Raw genomic sequence first — 22210 nt, 5'->3', positions numbered from 1 at the left:
GGAGTGAGACAGGGATGTCCTTTGAGTCCGTTACTCTTCAATTTATTGATGGCGGACTTGGAGGATGAGATGAGGAGGGGGTTATGGGGAGGGGTGAAGTTGGGAGGGGACAAAGTCTACACATTGGCGTATGCAGACGATGTTGTGGTAATGGCAGAGGAGGAGGGAGGGATGAGGTGCATGCTGGAGAGGTTGGGAAGATATTTAGAGGGAAAGGGATTGGAATTAAACACGAAGAAATCGAAGATAATGAGGTGTAGGAAGGGGGGAGGGAGGTTCAAGAAGGTCAGTTGGAGATGGAAGGGGATGGAAATAGAAAAAGTCAAGGAATATAAATATCTGGGATATATAGTACAGAGAAATGGAAGGCAGGATAAGCAGGTAAGGGAAAGAGTAGCGAAAGGGGCAGCTATACTGGGGCAAGTATGGGGAATAGGGAAGAGACGATTTGGAGCGGATTGGGGGAAAAGAGTATGGTTATTTGATGCGTTAGTATGGGCGGTGATGGGATATGGGGTGGAGGTGTGGGGATGGGGAGAGAGAAGGAATAGAAAGGATTCAGGAGAGATATCTAAGATGGGTAATGGGAATGGAATGGAGGACTCCGGGGTATATGATAAGGGAAGAGCTGCAAAGGGAAAAGATGAGGGCAAGGATGGGTAGAAGGGCATGGGGATATGAGGGAAGGTTGGAAGAGGGAAGGGGAGGTTTGTTGGCGAGAAAATGTTGGGAGGAAATAAAGACCAGAGCGAAAAAAGGTAGCGGATTATCGGAATGGGAAGAGGAGAGAAGAGACTTTTTCAACGATAGGGGAAAGAACTTGATAGAGGTGGAGGAATCTAGAGAGAAAGGTGAATTCCGATGGGAAGAAATAGAATTAAGCGACAAGGAAAGACAGAGGGAAGAAAGAAGGGGTAAGATTGAGGGGTCGGAATATAATGTATGGTATAAATGGATCAAGGGGGAAGGTATTCCAGCATATCTGAAGAAGGGTTGGGGAGAAGGGAGATGGCAGAGGGTTGCGCGATTTAGGTTGGGGAATGGGATGAAGGGAAATAAATATTGGGCAGATGAAGAGGAGAGGAGGTGTAGAATATGCGGGGGAGGGGTGACGAATTGGGAACATGTCTGGGAGGAGTGTTTGGGATGGGGAGGGTCGGGGATTTGGCAGGACATGGTAGAGATAGTTTTAGGGGAAGAGGGGGAGGGAGAGAAGTGGCTGAGAGAATTGGAGAAAATCAGGGAAGGGAGGAGGGGAGAGATAGCACAAGGGAGCGATGAGGAGGAGGAGAAAAGGGAGAGTGAAGAAAATGATTGGGGAGAAGGGGAGGGAGAGAGGGGGGAGAGAGAAGGAGAGAATGAGAGAGTGAGAGAGGGAGGGAGGGAGAGAGAGAGAGAGAGAGAGAGAGAGAGAGAGAGAGAGAGAGAGAGAGAGAGAGAGAGAGAGAGAGAGAGAGAGAGAGAGAGAGAGAGAGAGAGAGAGACAGACAGACAGACAGACAGACAGACAGACAGACACGTAAACACTCGCATGTAATGGAATGTAAAAGAAATAAGCCGGAAGCGGAAGTCCCATTAGGTTAAGTATTAGTAAGTTAAGCCATTAGGTTAAGACATTAGGTTAAGTTGTTAGGTTAAGAAGAGAGGTAGGATGGGGGATAGGCGTGTGTGTGTGTGGAGAGGTAGGTTAGCGGCGAGAGGAGGGAATTTTCTTTTGTATTATTTTTTGTATTTTTGTATTTATTGTATCGGCAATTGTTTGCCGATTCTTATGATTTTATACTCTTATTGTTTTTTATTTTCATGTTTTTTTTTTTTTATTTTTTATTTTTTATTATTCTGTGTAATGGAGCTGGAGGAGATTGTATACAATGTATGTAAATTGAAACCCTAAGGGGGACAATAAAATTATATCTATCTATCTATCTATCTATTTTTTGATGCTCTACAACATATCCAAAGCGCATCAAAATCGGTGAGGAACACTTCCGACTGTTCCCTGGTTAGTCATTTTTCACTAAAACCCTTCCAACGGTCCCAAAACGTCGATTAAAGTTTTAATATTCTTATACAATGTGGTATGCTGATTTTGTTCTCGAGGTATCAAATTTAACAAATAAATTTGTATTATAAAGTTTTGTGCTGATAATCTGACAGTTTGACAAAATTTCGAGAAAAACCATGTCGGGCCAATATGGCCCTAATCGTTTTCTTCGCATGGGGACATTTATTTTTTGTCATGGTCCATTCGAGAGTGTAATAATATTTTTCAAAAATGTCAAATTTTTGTAAAATATTATTACACTGTTTTAAAGAACATTAAAAACCATAAAACTTTTATTTGAAACATTTTTTTATATCTTTTACCGTTTTGACGTTATTAGCTCAGAAATAAAAAAACCGATTTTCTTCAACGAGGTGTTTCACCCCCTAAACGTCAAAATACGCAGCTAAAAAAAATATGGGTCTAATATTTTTTAATGCTTACAACATATCCAAACCCCATTAAAATCGGTGAGGGACACTTCCGACCGTTTTCTTGTAAATCATGCTTAGAAAGTTCCTTTTACGCGTCACAACGATTCCAATATAGACATGGAAAGTTTTTGCCGTACGTAAGGTGCATTTATCCGGTTAAAGAATGGGGAGCTATCCAGAGATCAATAGCGACATATTAATTTTTTGATAACGTGTCAAACACCACCGCGGACTTTACCACCTATCGCAATTCGACACCATCAAAATTCCGCGGCGCTCTTGCACTCGATACCTCCGGTCTGATATCCCGGGCACAACTATCCATACAAATCGGATCTTACTAAATTGGAGTACAATTTTCACGAGCGGAGTTCCACGAGCTCCGCACAAGCGCCGCGGAAGACGGCGAGGTCAAAGGAAGAAGGAAAAAAAAGGAAAAAGAAGAGAGAGAGGAGAGCACAAGAGAGAGGATAAGATAAAAGTTTCTATCCCTCTCTAAGCCGGCCGGTGGAAGATGAAGCGAATCAAGTAACAGCGTTGGCTTACGTGCGATGCACCCCTAAACCGTCGCCGAGGGAGCATCATGGGTGGAAACACGTTACCCGTTGGAAAAGTGTCTGTGCTTAGAATTCTCAAAGCCGGTAAATTATGTTTCACATCACGGAGCCGATGATTCTTGAAATACATAAGTCGCAATGATAATCTCGTTTCGTTGAGCAATAGGTACCGCGCGACATTTCTCGCGCCCCTGCTCTCTCCCCAAGATCTAAGAGGGGGGAAGGAGGGGCACGAGAGTGGATGACACGTGTTTATACACGAAAAGTCTTATCGAGATATATACATTATTCAAACAAAAACCTATGATATATTCTTCGTTAGTTATTCTTAGTTAGAAGATCAAAATTATATATATGCAATCAGCTGATCGCTCGACTTTGACAGCTAAGTGACAGTTCGATAAGATGTAATTATCGCTTAAAATATTTACAAATTTCTCACATCTTCTCCAAAATATAGTTTTTTTCTGGATTTTATTCGTGATTCCACAGGGATCGTGAATCGCGTTTGCTAACAACGCGATGTCCTCATCAACAATGGCGCTTTTGAATGAAATACGGGACATCGGATTTTTGCGCGTCGAGGGAGTCGCGTTTCAATCAATTCCTTCGTTTTTGAAACGAGCGGAACTGCGCAAAGGCATCGTCACGATTGCTTATTTCCGGCTTAATCGTCAACTGGAAACGAAGATGGAAGGAGCAAACGCGCGTGTGTATGAGTGAGAGAGAGAAAGCTTGTGTGACATAACGTCTGCTTGGACAGCCCCGCAATGTCGTTTTTACAAAAATCGAGTTCTACAACCGTCTTCGTAAGATATTGAAAGCAATCTTTTCTATGCAAAAAAATCGAAAACAAACGCGACTGTGGTGCAGAAAGGGGGCAAGTTTGTTGCTCTGATAATATTTTTTAGTTCTGTTTTGTTAAATTTGTCACAAATTCCGACATTTTTGTCAAACCATTCAATCTACTTTATATTTTATTGAACTATATTTATGTATGTATATATGTATATATATATATATGTGTATACATATATATATATAATATACATATATACAAAATAAATATTATATATAATATATTATATATATAATTAATTATAAAAATTAATAATTAATAATAATACTAATATATATATTAATAATTAATTATTCTATTAATTATTAAAAATCAGTCTTTTAACACACATGTACATATAAATAATATAATAAAATGTATGTGAACAATATTTAAATAATATATATATATATATGTATATATATATTGCATATATATTATATTGCATATATATTATATTGTTTAAATATACATGTGTGTTAAAAACTGATTTTTAATAATTGATGATTTTAATAATAGATAGAATTGAATGTATATACATTCACGATTGGGTAGCGCAGCTGCAGTTTTGCAGTTTCGCTTCGTAATGTCTCGCTGAAAAATATTTCTACCCGATAAAAGTGTATTGTTATTGATTACACTTTGGGCTTTTTTGCCTAGAATATTTGAAGAGATATCGGCATATTATTTTTACCATCGGCAGATTAAACCACGGTAACAGTTGAGTTATTTACGGAAAAATTTCTCTGATTCCGAAGATTAATATTGATTTCATACAAAATGTAGAATCCAAATAAAAAAATGTTTCGCCTTCCCACTTTTATTATTATTTCATTCGCGTTGAGAAGCTTAAGGTATCCATTATCTCTCCGATTCGCGGGAAGAGAGTTATGTTATAATACAACAATATTGAAATTGTTCGTACGGAATGAGGCGATAAAAATGCATTTTCATATAGCGAGAGAAAGGAGGACAGAGAGAGATTTCTCGAAGCGTCGGACGTATTATTTCGTCATTTGATTCGCGATCGGTCAAATTGGAATTTCTCGGCGAAACTATCGCTCTCTACGCGTAGATATTAAGCCCGAGAGTTTCCAAATAACGCCGAGGTACTTTCGCATAAAAGTTTTCCATAGAAAGGTATCGCATAGCGCACTCGGGGGACCTCTGATATCAAAGGCGAGGAGATAAAGGCCACCACCTTCGTCGTCCTTCCCTCCTTCGTCGGAGTGGAGATTGGCACTCGCGATTGATACACGCGTGCTTGATTTTCGCCTGTTCTTTGAGAGAAGAAGCGCGTCTCTGTCAGTCCGCGAACGAATCATACTCGGGAAATTGCCCTTCGAAAATTTCCAGGCCGGTGCGATACGTCAAGCGTGACATTTCATCGCGCGAGAAAAAGGAAGAGAGCCGGAAAAGGACCCTCGTGGAACCTCCAATATTTTCCCAGTCGTTGTATGTAATTCACGAAAATGTTTTTGGCGCGGGCTATCAAATTCTTCTTTTTGTTTCTACGAGAGGGGGGAGGGAACGCCGGACGAAAAGCTTCGACCCTACATCCGGCATCCGGTATGTCCGATCATCCGTTCATTTGACGATGTACCACACATCCGCACATGACCCTCGGATGATCGATCTTACTATCTCGTATCTCGGTAGGCAAACAAGACGTTGCTCCGGAATTATGTATATATTGGGACGAAATGGCGCGAATCACTTGTCAAATAATGAAATAAAGCCGAGAGGTCGCTTAATCTGATGGTCTCATTAAGAATGTCGTTCGACAGACATTCAAGAGAGCGATAATATTCGCGAAAATATATTCCGAATTGAAATAATATTTTTAGACGATATTATTATCGCGAGGGTATCAATATGTATGCGTTTGCAATTTTTTCCGATACTGTTTATAATAGTCTTTGTAATAATATCAGAGTTCGCTGAACCGCGATAATAATTTGTTTTCATTTACATATTCAAATTTACAGTCGTTGAATTTCGCATATTACTACTCCCACATTCTTTTATGCAGCGATATTTCAATATTATATAATAATAAAATTTTAAACATAGATATTAATTTATAAAATTGGATATCAAACCACAGTGAAATATAAAATTTATTGATATATTTATATAAATAATTGTATTTAGATATATTAGCATGTGATGATACAAATACTATGATACAATAACGTTTTGTAACATATTTTGAAAATATTTTCTCAACCTCTATTTTTGTACAATTTTCCAGAGTTTTATGCCCAGTGCCATGCGACAATCGGATTTAAAGAAAAGCCTTCTACGCATTTCGCTTGAGTGCGTCTGCCTCATAAAATGTACCTTATGTTTTATTTTTCAAAATTTCGACCGAAATTCGACCCTAACGAGAAAAATGTTTTGTAAATAGTTACGTGTTTTATAAATAGAGTTAAGCACTTTTTGTGTTTTGCTCGAGTGCGACATCCGGTCTTATCAAACTTAACAATTTTTTAACTTAAAATAAAATGCGGCCGCAGCGAGATAATTGATTATTATTAGTAACTTCGTTTTTTTTTGCTTATCGCATAAACTCTCTAATTAAAAATAAATTCTTTTATTAAATTAACGAAGTCTGTATCATGATACAGAATCACGCAAATGTTTTACGTGATGATTGTTCCTGTAAATTATTTTGTTACTCATATTAAAATCAAGTTGAGTATATAAAATAAATAAAATAAATAAACAAATTGCAAGCACTTTCTCTCCGCTCGGTACGAGAGCATAAGCGCGGTAGCCGCCGTAGCCTTTTTCACTTCGCGCGCTCGGACCCTGGCTTTCTCTCGTAGCTCCTGATTGACTGATTACAATAATTAATTGCGGCGAAATTATTCATCGCATTAAAAAATAGTATTAGATCTTTTCTTAGATTTTCATTCTTCTTAGCATCCTGTATATATTTATATATACAGGGTGCCCTGATAAAAAAATTCGATAGAAAACAATAAGAACCGATACGATCTATAAAAAATCTTATTGTTTCCTATCGTATTCTATATTGTTTTACTTTTTAAATTTCGAAAAAAATATTGTTTCTTATCGTTTTTTTTCATTCTTTGTTAAAAGCGGATTGAGTTGTTAGAATACGATAAAATTCTTATTGTGATATATTGTTTTTTATCGTTTTATTGGAATTCATCGATAAGAAATGATTGAAAATCTATTAGTAATCAATTGTATATTTAGAAAGTTTTAAGTTTTTTAACGTACAATTACGAAAAAAACCTATAATTTTTAATTTGCATCAATTATAAACGATTGAAAATGTATTTTATTGTAAAGTTACAACAAAAAACATATTCCTGATAAAAAAATCGATAGAAAACAATAGGAACCGATACGATTTGCAAAAAATGTTATTGTTTTCTATCGTTTTCTTTCATTTTCTGTTGAAAGCAGATTTAATCATTAGAATACGATAGAAATCTTACCCGCACAGAACAGTACATTGCAATTACAGTGCAGTAATGTTACAATCTTGTAAGTTGCATTGTAATACTGTAGGGGTAGGGACATTATAGGAACGTATAACTGTAATATTTTATGAAAAATGTTACAGCAACATTCCAAAAATATTATAAAAAATAATATTCAGTAATCATTAGTTCCTTCATTTACCACTATGCGACGCACGATTCACTATCTATCTCGTAATTAAGTTTTAGTCAAAAGAATTATATAAAGTTGATGAAATTAGCTCTAAGGTATCATACTTGTCTCTTAACTTTAAATGTCGAGTAAATGCTAGATTTTACGCTTAATGTTATAACATCAATAATGTTTTATAACATCAGTATAAACTAGCATTTTTACTTATACTTAAAGTTAATAATTATAGAAATGTATATATTTAAACAAATTTATTTAAACGGAATAATATATATTTAAACAAATTATATTTAAACGGAATAATGAGACCAATCAATTGGTGTAAAGAAAACAAATAATTGTTTTTAAAAAAAAGTTTGTAATTTGCAACATACAGCTGTGTACTTTTTCTTAAAAACTACTATGTGCTTTCTTTATATTAATTGATTGATCTCGATTTTCTATGCATAAAAGTATTAAGGTAAGATTACCGAAAACTGAATAATTTATAAGATATTTTGTATTTTATGTAAAAATATTGTATCTTTCAAGCCTATAACTAAAAAAATACTTAACGGAAGAACATTTTATTATAGTGTTTTGGAAAACTTTCGAGATAAGCTACAAGAATATGTAAATGAAAAATAGGGAGTTCCATTTCAGAAATTGAAGATAACCTTTATGTGACCTTCGAATGACTATCCAAGGTCAAACAGATAGTACCATTTTATGTCTCCCTCGAAGTCATAAAACTTTTATCTGAAACATTTTCTAAAAAAACTTCCTCTTTTCAAGATATTTGCCTGTTAAAATTAAAAAAACATTATATATACCGGGTATTCAAAATAAAGCGTTACAAATTTTTATCTCCAAAAATAGTTTCTAGAAAAAAATGTTTCAAATAAAAGTTGCAGTATTTCAAGGGGGTGATAAATTGATGTTATAGAAATGTTTATAGGAGACGGTTTTCAAGGTTATTTTAAGGTCAACTTGATTTTTTAAAATGAAATTACCCTAAATATTTTATGTAAATAGATTCCTTATAACATTTTCTGCATAAAAAATAATAAGGATAAAATAGTCAAAAATCAAACGTATCTTGTTAAAATGTAAAATATCTTGTAAAATATTCAGTTTTCGGTAATCTTACTTTAATACTTTTATACACGGAATAATGAGACCAATCAATTAGTGTAAAGAAAACACATAGTTGCTTTTAAGAAAAAGTACGCAGCTGCATGTTGCAAATTACAAAAATTTTTTTAAAACAATTATCTGTTTTCTTTACATCAATTGATTGGTCTCATTATTCCGTGCATGAAAGTATTAAGGTAAGATCTGTAGGATCTCTGCATCTGCAGGAGATAATTTTGAACAGAATTTGTAATACCTTTATATAACTTTTAATAATTTATTAAATAAACAAGTTAAATTAAATATCTTTTTTCTTTCTTTTTTTAAATATTTACATTTACTTTTACTGGTTGTAGTTCTGTTAGGAAGCATTTTGGGACATATGTTTATTAGACAATTTTAACTCTAAATTCTAAATGACTTCAATAACACGCCCTTAATGTATGGACCTCGAGTCATGGGACACCCTGTATATATTTGCATATAATTATATAAAGATAATTATATGTATATTATTATATATAATATATATTTATATATAATTATATATGTTAATAATCTTTTTTCTACGTAGCCATAATTATGCTGCCTTAAGAAAGTTCTGCGTAGCTATAATTATGCTGCCTGAACGTAGTTCTGCCATAATTATAGCAATGCAGAAAGATTATTAACATATATGTATAATTATATATAAATATAGATTTAATATATAATAATATATAATTATCTTTATATAATAATATATAATTATCTTTATATAATTATATATAATTATCTTTATATAATTATATATAATTATCTTTATATAATTATATATATAAAATGATAAAAATTTATGTGACAGAAAAAAATAATATAAATAAAAAATAAGAAAATGACTTACTTGAATATTGATATCTTCTTACAATTAGAATGTATCCATATATTTATTGAATACTTTAACTCTTAATTAAATATTTAATAACATTTTCAACACTAAATAACATAACAAATAACACATATGACACACTGTGATGACACAAGTTATGTCTAAGCCGACCATATGGTCTTAAGTCCAACTGTAAGTTACTGTAAGTAATTAAGCTCTTTTTTATGAACGTATCTGAAAAGAGATAAAGATATAGTTTAACCGGAGGTTAAAGTTAACCAATGTTGGTGAAATTGGCCCTTAGTGTTGAAAATATTACGACGTTAGTGAAATTGGCCCTAAGATTCTCTATACGGATGCTCACACAAATCTTATTGATGAATCATTTTGCTTATTCTTACAATTAGTTTCACTCGGCAGCCAATGAGAGATCGTATAGACAAAATAAAGTAAATATTGACAAAAGGGGACCCAGCCCCAATCACCTTGACCTTGACATATGTTGTCAAGGTCATAGGACTGAGTAACCTCCAACAAATTTTAGCCGTCGCTTGTTGTTTAATAAAAAGTTATTAATAAAAAAAATTGCAAAGGAAATATAAAATATCAGAAACATATATGCACACACACACACACGCGCGCGCGCGCGCGGGGGGGGGGAGTGCAAGGGCCTTTGCCCCCCCCCCCTCCCGCACCCTCGCGGCCGGTAGGGGATGCATTGCGAAGAGTTCAATCACAATGGACACATCCTGTAAGTTGTAAAGCGAGGTCCACCCTGCCTACCGGCGGGGCGGGTGCGGGAGGGGGGCCGAAGGCCCCCCTTGCATTTCCCCGTGTGTGTGTGTGTGTTTAGTAAACTTTTTTAGATAAACGTATTGATGCTTTTTTTGAAATAATGAGCAAAATGTATTCAATAAATAATTAATTCATCATATTAATATGTTATTTTTGAACACTCTATATAAAAAATTGAATGTTTATTTAGGTATATGTATATAGGTATATAGTATAGGTAGAGCTATTTCTATGAACTCTGTCATCAAGTTTTTCACTGTTAGACTACGTACAAATTTTAATTTTTACAAATAATTTTTTATTAATAACTTTCTTCTTAAGAAGGAGCGACGGCTAAAATTTGTTGGAGGTTACTCAGGCCTATGACCTTGACAACATATGTCAAGGTCAAGGTGATTGGGGCTGGGTCCCCTTTTGTCAATATTTATCCAAAATAATATTAATTTTTCACTTTTTATTAACAAAATAAAAAACTTTACTTGATTACGAATAAAAAACTTATGTTCAAAAGATGATATAAAATTATGCGGTATTTATCGAGGATTAAGGTCACGACCGATCCGGACTCAATGAAACGCATACTCCCTCGTTTTCGCCAACTTATGGTTGGCAACAGTCGGGAATAAAAACAGTATTTTGCAAAAAAGAAAGTGCAAACTTCAAGAAATGAAAATAAAAGGCGTGATAACACCTTAGAGCATATAGATATGGAGGCACAGATATCTATACTAAACCTAGATCGCTAACTTCGGGTTTTGACGTATGAAAAGCTGTGTAAGGTTTATAGCCGAAATCGGAAATCCGGCTGGTCTCAGCTTTTTTGACAGAGTTAGCGATCTAGGTTTAGTATAGACTATAGACATCTGTGTATGGAGGGAGAATACTGGTCTGAAAGTGTCCACAACATCTGTGCGAGAGAGAAAGGTATAAGTTCCTATTAGTCTTCTGTGTGCAAATGTTGTTTCCAAGCAACTGTTATTGCTATGCAGTTGTTACCTATTTTAAAAGAAATTTGGAGCTGTCATTCATGTCTGCCAATTTAGCGCACGCGTATAGAGAACGAATAGGAATTACTATACCTTTCTCTCTCGCACAATCTTGGGGACACTTTTATTTCCCGGAAAATATATACTATTTTCCCTCCATGTCTATCTGCTCTAAGGATAACATTCGCTCGACATTGTTGCGAGAGTGTATACGAAGTAAATTATCGCCAATGCACTGCCACCATTGCATCCGCTGCGCTCCATACTTTCTACTGCGAGTTCTTTGCGTTATCGCGGCACAACGAAATCGCTAAAACGATCCTAAAATGCATGTCTGAAAAATTTACGCAATGAGCGGTAATTTTTATAAAAATTTTATAAAATTTTTTCTTATAAATATTAAACGAGTTTTTAAGGATAGTATTTCTGAGACAAATTTTGAATTAAATTTCAACAAGCAAAGATATATAGTATAATAGAATTTTATTTTATGTTAAAAAAATTTTTAAATGTGTAATTTAAAATTTGTAGTTAATATGTATATTGAAGAAAATTTATATTTAATCTTTACTATATATTTAAACAAATATTTAAACAAAAATCTACAAACTTTATAAAAAAAAACTAATGTGTAAATAATATATATCTGATAAATATACATCAAAAAATTATTTTATTATTATTATATAATTTATCCCTAAACTTGTATAATTGCGATATATTTTTGTTATAAAAATCGATAGGTTTCATCATTTTTTGCAATAAAGTTGTCATCTCTTCTACTCTTTTTTAATTTTAATTTTCAGATTTTTATTTATCACCAATTGCAGCGTTATATATCTTTTGCATAAGAAACATAAAAATATAATAAAACAAAAATCTATAAAAACTTCAGAACATCGACGTAAAAAAATCAATGAAGATTTGTACAAAGTTTAATTTCTCAACCTCAGATCACGAGTGAATGATTATTCACAAGTTTACTTATGTTACTTTTTGACGAAAAAAAGACTCACAACTTTCGAGTTCACCGCTCATCCTCATCATTATTTATTTTCTCTCATGTCACTTTTATATACATACACGATTCGTAATGTACTTACCATGATTTTATCGCTGTGCCAATTATCGAGAAAAAAAAATTTTTTAAACATTTTAAAACAAACACATGCTTCACTCAAGAGAGCGTCGCAAAAGATGACTTCTTCGTCTGCGCGCAACCAAGAGCATTTATAGGATTTATTTGATTAACTGGTGGGGAGGACAAAACGTGCGGTCCAGCATTATTACCAGCATGAGATGTACGAGGGAGGATGCTGTAATTCTATTTCTTCCACGCATATGCACAGGTGAGATTTGAAAAGGGGTGTTGGAAAGGAAAAGTGGAGGGAGATAAAAAATCAGAGGAAAATACAGAAAAGGACATAAAGAGAAAGAAAAAGAAAAAAAGAGAGAGAAAGCGAGAGATTAAAGCATGAGAAGAACAAAATTATCGGTGATATTTCAATGATTCGACCGGACGATAGCCGAAAGATTTTATCTCCGATCCCGCTACCAAAAGTGACCCAAAGATAATTAGTTCGTAAGACTCAAGGACGACGTGCGTGATTAAAAAATAGAGAAATGTCAATATTGCATCCGAGTCGTCGATTAGTGCGAGTTTCTCGCGAGCGTCAAAGGAATGCGGATTCGGTAACGATGTGATAAATAGCGGCTCGTTGAAAAGAATTTTACGGCAAGGTCGTTATTCCGGTAGAATATGTAAAGTGTAGTCACGAATGTCTTAAGAATATATGTATCTTTTATGTAAAATTTATACTGTATATTATGAGTCAAAGGTCAAAGAGTCTAAGATCTGATTAGTGGTCACAACAATGTAATATAATATATTACATAGTAATTCATTCTTTTGAATCTAACTTTATTTAAAAAATTATATATTATGCTATTCGATTTTTATCTATCGTTTAATTTAAAATTTTAAACTTTATATAAGATCTACCAATTCTCGGTATACAATTAAAAGCTAATTGAATCAATTTGCATTTGATTACATGATAACATGTAATCTCTGATATAAGATATAACATTTCGCAATCGAATTTTTTATTGTGTCTTCTGTATAAAAAAAATGCTGAAACTTATTTCGCGATTCAATAAAATTAATTTAACACACATATATGTACCAAAATATCAATGGCATCAAGCGTTATTTTATATTCAGATTTTGCTATATATTAATTTAAAAAAGGAAAACGTATTACATAAATAGGGTGAATTTTTTAACGCGTTACAAACTTATATCTCGGAAACAAAGCATTTCAGAGAAAAATGTTTTATACAAAAGTTTTTTACTTTGAAGGAGACAGGTGTCATTAGTAAGAGGGTGTCATTAATTTGACCTTGGAAAGTCGTTTGAAAATCACATAAAATAACCTTCAATTTCTTAAATGGAAACCCCCATTTTTCAATGCATATTCTTGTAGCTTACTTCGAGAGTTTTTCAAAATACAATAATAAAAGTATTTTTCTCTTAAGTACTTTTTGAGTTATAAGGTTTGAAGTTAACAATTTTTTGACATAAAATGTAAAAATATCTTGTAAAATCTTCAGTTTTCGATAATCTTACCTTACTACTTTTATGTACGGAATAATGAGAGCAATCAATTGGTGCAAAGAAAACAGATAATTGTTTAAAGAAAAAGTATGTGATTGCAACATGTAGCTGCGTACTTTTTCTTAAAACATGGCCGGCAACTTATATATGGAGTGTGGGATTCTTCCACACTCGGATTAATCTGAGTGTGGAAATTCCACACTCGGAATTTGACCAATTTGTTCCAAAATTATTAATGAATTGCGACGAGAGCTACCGCCATGAACTGTAACATTATATGGTAGAGGTAGATAAAAAATTAAAGACGAAAGGCTCCATTTTGTTAAAATTTGTTACAGTTTTTTTTTTTTGCTACCCCCCCCCCCCCCTCCCATCTAACCTAACCGATAGCAGAACTCCACACTCGGAATTAAGTTGCCGGCCCTGAAAGCAACTATGTGTTCTTTGTCAACATCAATTGATTGGTCTTATTCCGTGCATAAAAGTATTAATCTAAGATTACCGAAAACTGAATATTTTACAAGATATTTTGTATTTTGTGTCAAAAAATACTGTAAACTTCAAGCATCATAATTTGAAAAACACTGAATAAAAATATAGTGTTTTGAAAAGTTCTCGAAATAAGTTACAAGAATATGTAATGGAAAATGAGGGTTTCCATTTAAGAAATTAAAGATGACCTTTACGTGACCTTCAAACGACTATCCAAGGGTACACACAAAACAATGGCACCTTTTCATATCTCCCTTCGAGTCAAAAAACTTTTGTATAAAACATTTTTCTCTAAAATGCTTTGTTTCCGAGATATAAGTTTTTAATGCGTAAAAAAATTCACGCTGTATATAAGTACATCGATAAATACTATTCGATAATTAACGCAACGATAAACTTTGCAGTTGTGTTGTGCAATAGTTTTTTTCGCACGTTTTAAGCTTTAAGACTAATTTAAAATAATTCAAAGATGATAAAAATACGTGTGAGCTTACGCACTCGTAACTTCATAAACAATTGATTGTCTGAAGTCTAAAACAACATTTGACATATTTTGCTATCGCAAATGTCGCTTACTGTTCTATTACATGTATGACTATTATACACTTCTATCCAGCCTGTCAGTATAAATAGAACTGATTGTGAGGCAAATCCGATCGAATTTAACGATCGTCGATTTAAATAGCGAGGGTAACCGGTATGTATATTTGTGACTTATTCTGATATTATTAACATTTGAATATTACGCAAAAGTATTATAGACTCCGCATGATGTAACACTAATCGATTTACGAGCGCTGGATTGATGAAAACTGTTAACAAAATTTTGATAGTCTTTCAATAATTTCTCGCAGCATCATGAAAATGTGACTGTAATCGTTGTGAACTAAATATTTAATATAATAAAAATTATTTAACATTAAGAATTTAAAGGCTCCTCTATATTAAATATAAATTGAGAATTAAATAGGCTATATAGGAGCCGTACGCGGATTTCGGTGCGTTGATTCCAACGAAATTTAATTTTTCGTTGGAATTAAATACTTGTGCACAGGGCACAATTATTTAATATTTAGTACTTATTTAATAATTAATTTAGCTTAAACACAATATCGCATATATTTTTCTTCTATACATTTTTTCTCTTGATTATATAAATGAGATAAAAATATATGAGATTACTTGATACATTTGAACTTACTTACGACTCGATATTTCGTATTATACCTACGTGCAATGTGATAAAATTTTGTTAATGCAATAAATCCTATTTTTTATCTATGTTTGTTAACAGAATTTTTCTGATATATTTTGGGATTGTGACAAAAAAATTTATTTATTTATTTTTGTTTTTAACATAAAGTCGAAAGGTTCCGGCTTTGTTTCTATATGTACTTCAATCATAGAAAAGTATTTATTATTCTATTTAACCAATAAAAAGAAAAGGGTGCAGAAAAATATTGTTCTGTCGGTAAGGATCAGCATCCCCTTAATAACATTAAATTAATTAAATTATTAATATAATTGATAAAAATTTAATTACTAATAATTAAACGACTAATTTAATTGATAATAAATATATTTATACTTTTATAAAATGTATCCGTCTTAATAAAATTAAATTTTTCGCCGGATTCTAGTCGCCAATTTTCAAAAAAGTTTAACTGCTTATATAAGTAGACATATATAGCTACGATTTAAAACTAAAAAAATTTTTTTAATAACAAGTTTATAACTTTTTATTCAAAGAATTAAAATTATTTTTTAGTTTTTTGTAACTTTCGCCGCCATATTGGGTCTTCCATTTTAAATTTTCAAAAAAGTCTGACTGCTTATAAAAGTAGATATAAATAGCTACGATTTAAGGTCAAAATAATTTTTTTAACAACACATTTATAATTTTTTATTTAAAAAATAAGAAATTGTGTTTTAATTTTTCGTAACTTTCACTGCCATATTAAGTCTACCAATTTGAATTTTCAAAAAAGCCAGATTGCTAATGAAACTAAACATATAAAGCTACAATTTAAGTCTTGAAAGAAATTTTTTGATTAGTTTATAGTAATTTAATGCAAATTTTACGCCCTAATTTTAGTTACGGCCTCCGAGACATCAATTTTTATGCACAGAGCTGCAACTTTCGGATCATTCGATTGTTGATTGGAATTCCTTTTGCCGAGAAGTAAGTATATATATATATATAATATATACCGGGTGTCCCATATTAAAGGACCCACTCAAATATCTCAGAAACACTGCGTTAAATCAAAAAATGTTTCCTACAAAAGTTGTAGGGTTTCGAGGGGGACATAACATAGTAATATTCATATGACCTTGGGCGGCGTCTCCAAGGTCAAGTGAAGGTGAGAATAAATTTTTTAAATGGAAACCCATATTTTTTATTATAACATCTTTTTCTACTAATTAATTTGAACAACTTTTATCTGAAGCATTTTTTAATTTTCTTCAAAATTCATTCTCACCTTCACTTAAGGTTAACCTTCACTAACCTTGGAGACGTCGCCCAAGGTCAAATGAATATTACTATGTTATGTCCCCCTCGAAACCCTACAACTTTGTAGGAAACATTTTTCGATTTAACGCAGTGTTTCTGACAATGAGATATTTGAGTGGGTCCTTTAAAATGGGACACCTGGTATATATAATATATATAATATATTTAATATATTTAATACATTAAATATAAATATGTCAAATATATTTAGTAAATTTATGATGTTAAAATTATATAGGTTTGCATATATTGGGGGGAAAAAAATTTTCCAAAACTTGGAGGTCCAAATATAATTGTGGAAATCGACGAAGTAAAAATCGGTAAAAGGAAATACAACTGTGGCCGAATAATCGAAGGAAAGTGGATCTTCGGTGGATACGAACGCGAAATTCAGGAAATATATTTCTTGTACCAGTTCCGGATCGCACTGAAGGAACATTATTAAATATTATTAAAGAGTGGATCCTACCTGGGACGACGATAATGTCAGATTGTTGGAAGTCTTACAATTGTTTAAACAATGAAGGCTTCCAACATTTAACAGTTAATCATTCTCTAAATTTCGTCGACCCATGTACTGGTAAGTACAGATATTTTAAACATATAAAATCTTATAAATTTTTTATTCATGCAACTATAATATATTTAAGAAAAAAAATTAAGGAATATTATATAGAAATATTAAGACAACTTTTTCATTTTTTAGGAGCTCACACTCAACATATTGAACGCGTTTGGAGAGAGGTAAGAGCTAATATTCCACGGTACGGAACGCGTACTACGCACTTAGTGGGATATCTAGCTGAATATCTCTTCAAACGCGTTCATAAATATGAAGAAAGATTAAATGCGTTTTTCAGTGCAATTGCGGAACTGTATCCACCGAAGACTTTTCATGAAGAAGATGCCTCAACATCTGCAATAAAATTTTAAAATAATTATATATATTAAACCATATATCATATTTTGTACTTGTTTATAATGTATATTGTTTTTTTAATATATTTTTTATGCTTATTTTTTTCATAGTATACTTTCCACCATTGAAATGTAAGATTATTTGTGTTAATTTTTAATTTGTTATTACACTTTGAATACTGTATTTCTATATTTATTAAATGATGTTCGATTAAATAATTCATTAAATGTTTTTCATTCTTAACAACTTTCCACGCGAGCGAGGTTTGGGTTTAACCTCGCTTTGCGTGAAAAGTTGCAAACCCATGTGGAACATCGCTTCGCGTGGAAAAGTACATGCGTGGATTCAGTGGGTTCCGTCCCCCTGCGGGGGGCACCACTTCCGGAAGATATAACCTAACCCTAACCCAAACAAATTTTAATTTTAAATTGGAAATAGGTTTGGGTTAGGGGTTAGGTTAGGTTATATCTTCCTGAATTGGAGCCCCCGCAGGGGGGCCGAACCCATTGAATCCACGCATGTACTTTTCCACGCGAAGCGAGGTTCCACATAGGTTTGCAACTTTTCACGCAAAGCGAGGTTCCGATTTCCTTACCTCACAACTACCACTTTAACACTTTATAACTTTTTCCCTAATTGAGAGCGACACTTTTACTTTACAGATTCTTGTTCTACGCACAAAAATACACAATATTGGTAAGTTTGAACAAAATCGGAGAGGACGGAGCTCTCCTTCAGTTTTACCCAAAATTTTTAAGACCAAAACAACAATATTATTAGGTCCACTTTACTCTTCATCGAACATTTTTTTTGTTCGATTTTTTTAGTGAAAGACTTGTCCAGGCCTCTCTGGAAACAAATCAAAGCGGAATCGCTTTAACATGCGCTTGATCCTTTTTTTTTACACAAATATGATAAATGAGCATTGACTCTGCATAATGTCCATCAAATTAATAGTAAACGAGTTGTAAATTAAAGGTTCAAAATTTTAATTATATTTAAAAAGTCGAAAAATTGAACAATAAAGCTTCGGACGAAATATATTTTACTCCAAATATTGTCGAAATATTTTATGTATTATGACATATGTATATGTATACATATTTAAGCAAAATATTAAATTATACAATTATTTTAAAATATAGATTAATTAAGTAATTAAGACTCCTGGGTGCTCACCGCGGCCATATTGGAATCGTGACGTCAGAGGCGAGAAATAACACGTTGAGATTTCTTAGATGCCATTTCTAAATAAAAACATATTTGCATAAAATAACACTTAAGATCTCTTTAATACACTTCTAAAAAACGCCGAAAACTGTTCTTTTCTTTTGACAGTCAATCAACAACCGTAAAATGATCGAGATATCAGACTTTGACATGCGGAATGACTGCACATGTGCAAAGACCAGACGGACTGGGCCTCATAATATTACATTTTACAGCTGTTGATTGATTATAAAGGGAAAAGGATAGTTTTCGGCGTTTTTTAGAAGTGTATTAAAGAGATCTTAAGTATTATTTTATGCAAATATGTTTTTATTTAGAAATGGCATCTAAAAAATTTTAGCGTGTGTTTTCTCGCCTCTGACGTCACGATTCCGACATGGTCGACAAGGTACCAGGAGCCTTAATGTGTATCATGGAGCTTCTATAAATATTATATATCCTTATTTTAATTATAATATATATATATAGATAGATAGATAGATATATTTATTGTGTCTCCAAAGAGATTACATAAGGGAGTTATCCCCGTTATCAGTACAAATTCTTTTCCCCGCGTGGAAATTACAAAAGAAATAAACATAAAAAAAATAAAATTATAATACTAATAATCATACAAAGAAAATAACAGTAAAAATAAAAATAAAAAATATACAAAAATACAAAAATTATAAATAATCTATAACTAAACGTTCGGTTCTTATTTCTTCGCATTACATCGCTTACTCGCCACGCAACAAAGTAAATCTTTTACAACACGCCTCCTAACTATACGCATACACACACATCTTCGCCCTAAGCTAATCCCTAAACCCTAATCGGACTTCCGTTTCCGTTTACATATTTCAGTTTTCCATCCGTTCCTTCATTCATACCTCACTCAACCATTCCTTTATTCTCTCTTACCCTTTCCAGTTCTTTTAACCATTCCTCTCCCTCTCCTTCTTCTCCTAATATATTTCTGACCCTCTCCCGCCATGGTTCCCTTATTTCCCTTACCATACATTCCTCCCATACGTGCTGCCACGTTTCCATAGCCCATCCACATATCCTACACTTCCTTCTCTCTTCTTCCTCCCAGAATCTCCCTCCTCTCATTTCTCCTCCCAATCTAAATCTGGCTATCCTCTGCCACCTAGTTTCTCCCCATCCTTTTTTTAAATAGCTCGGTATTCCTTCTGTTTTAATCATCTTATACCATTTATTTGACCTCGATTCTCCTATTCTTTCCCATCTATCCTCTCTCTGTATCTTCTTTTCTTTTTCCCTTATATCCTTTCAATTGTCCTACTTCCCTTAACTCTTCTACCTCTTCCAGTTTCCACCCCCTCCTTTCAAAAAATTCCCTTCTCTCTTTTTCCCATCCTGATAGTTTTTCCTTTCCTCGCTCTTTTCCTTATCTCCTCCCAACATGCCCTTGCCAATTCTCCTCCTCTTCCTTCCTCTAACCTCTTTTCATATCCCCATGCCCTCAGACCTGCTCTCCCTTTCAACCTTTCCTTTTGTAATTCCTCTCTCACCATATAGCCTGGTATGTGTCTTCCTACTCCTAACACCCATCTCAAATACCTTTCATGGATTCTTTCTATCCCCTCCCTTTCCTTCCATCCCCATATCTCTACTCCATAATTAATTACCGCCCACATCAATTTATCAAACAGCCATATTCTTCTTCCCCAATCCCTTCCAAATCTTCTCTTTCCAATTCCCCACACTTGTCCTAACAAAGCAGCTCCTCTTTTTACTCTTTCTTTAATTTGTGCTTCCTGTCTCCCATTATATGTTAATACGTATCCTAAATACTTAAATTCTCTTACTTCCTCTATTTCCTTTCCCCTCCATCTCCAGTTAACCTTTTTCCATCTTCCTCCCCCCTTCCTACATCTCATAATTTTTGTTTTCCCTATATTTAATTCCAATCCCTTTTCCTTTAAGTATTTTTCCAATTTTCCTATTACCCTCTTCATCCCCTCCTCATCTTCCGCCAAAACTGCTATATCGTCTGCATATGCCAAAGTATATTTTTCTTCCTCCTACCTTTACCCATCCCCCTTTTTGTAACTCCTCATCTATATCCGCTAATAGCAAAGTAAATAGGCTTGGGCTCGAAGGGCACCCCTGTCTAACCCCTCTTACTGTCCAAAATCTTTCGCCTTCTATGTCATCCACCCTCACCCTGCTACTTGTTTTCCTTAAAATCTCTGCACACCTCTTTACTAATCCTTCCCTTACACCCCTCTTCACCATCGATTCTACTAACTTTCCTCTGTCTACCGAATCAAATGCCGCTTTCATATCTACGAATAAAACTACCATTTTCCCGCCTTTCTTACTAATCTGTCTATTAATTAGATAATTCAACACATATATTATCCATCGTTCCCATTCCCTTCCTAAATCCCGTCTGATTCGGTGGTAGTAAACCTTTTCCTTCTATTTCTTCCCTTAACCTCTCTGTTAATACCGTAGCGTATATTCTATACGCCGTTTGTGGTAACGTCACCCCCCTATACTCCTTTCTCCCTCTCCTTTCTTCACAATTGGGACGATCTCACCTTCACTCCAATCACTTGGCCATCCTTCTCCCCTCCATACTTTCCTGCATATTTCCCACAATCCCTCTTCTATTTCTTTCCCTCCATATTTCCATATCTCATTTGCTATTCCATCTTCTTCCGTTGCCTTCCCATCTTTCATTTTTCTAATTGCCCTTTTTAATTCCTCTCTCCCTAACTCTTCTTCTTCATCATTTTCCTCCCTTTTCCTTCTACTCCACACCGTCTTCCATTCTATCCCTCCTAGCAATTCTCTAAAATAACCATCCCATTCCTCCATCTTAATTCCCTCATTTATTCTTTTTCTCCTTTTTCTCCCTCTATTCACAACCTTCCATACCTGACCCTCCGTTTTAATTTCTCTTATTTCTTTTTCCCATCTCTCTAATTCCTCCATTTTCTTTTTCTCACACATAATTTTATAATCCCTTTTCTCCTCTTTATAACTCCTACCTGATCCCCCCTCCTTTCTCCATTTTCTAAGTTCTCTTCTAACTTTTCTCTTTTTCTTTCTACACTCTTTATCCCACCACCCTCCTTTCCTTTCTTCCTTTCTATTCTCCTCTACTTTCTTTAACGCTCTTTTGATTCCCTCTTTT

The 22210-nt window shown here is 33.6% G+C and overlaps 1 pseudogene; it reads left to right on the top strand.

Annotated features, from left to right (window-relative positions):
* Nucleotides 1-677: 677 nt before the first annotated feature.
* LOC145934289 (uncharacterized) lies at nt 678-17843 on the top strand (annotated as a pseudogene).
* The last annotated feature ends 4367 nt before the right edge of the window (nt 17844-22210 follow it).

The sequence above is a fragment of the Prenolepis imparis genome, unplaced genomic scaffold (genome assembly GCF_030444845.1).
Source record: "Prenolepis imparis isolate NDT839.2.m4 unplaced genomic scaffold, iyPreImpa1.0 SCAF_3, whole genome shotgun sequence".
Lineage (NCBI taxonomy): Eukaryota > Metazoa > Arthropoda > Insecta > Hymenoptera > Formicidae > Prenolepis > Prenolepis imparis.
The sequence above is the reverse complement of the archived record's forward strand: the minus strand, read 5'-3'. Positions and strand labels throughout refer to the sequence as shown.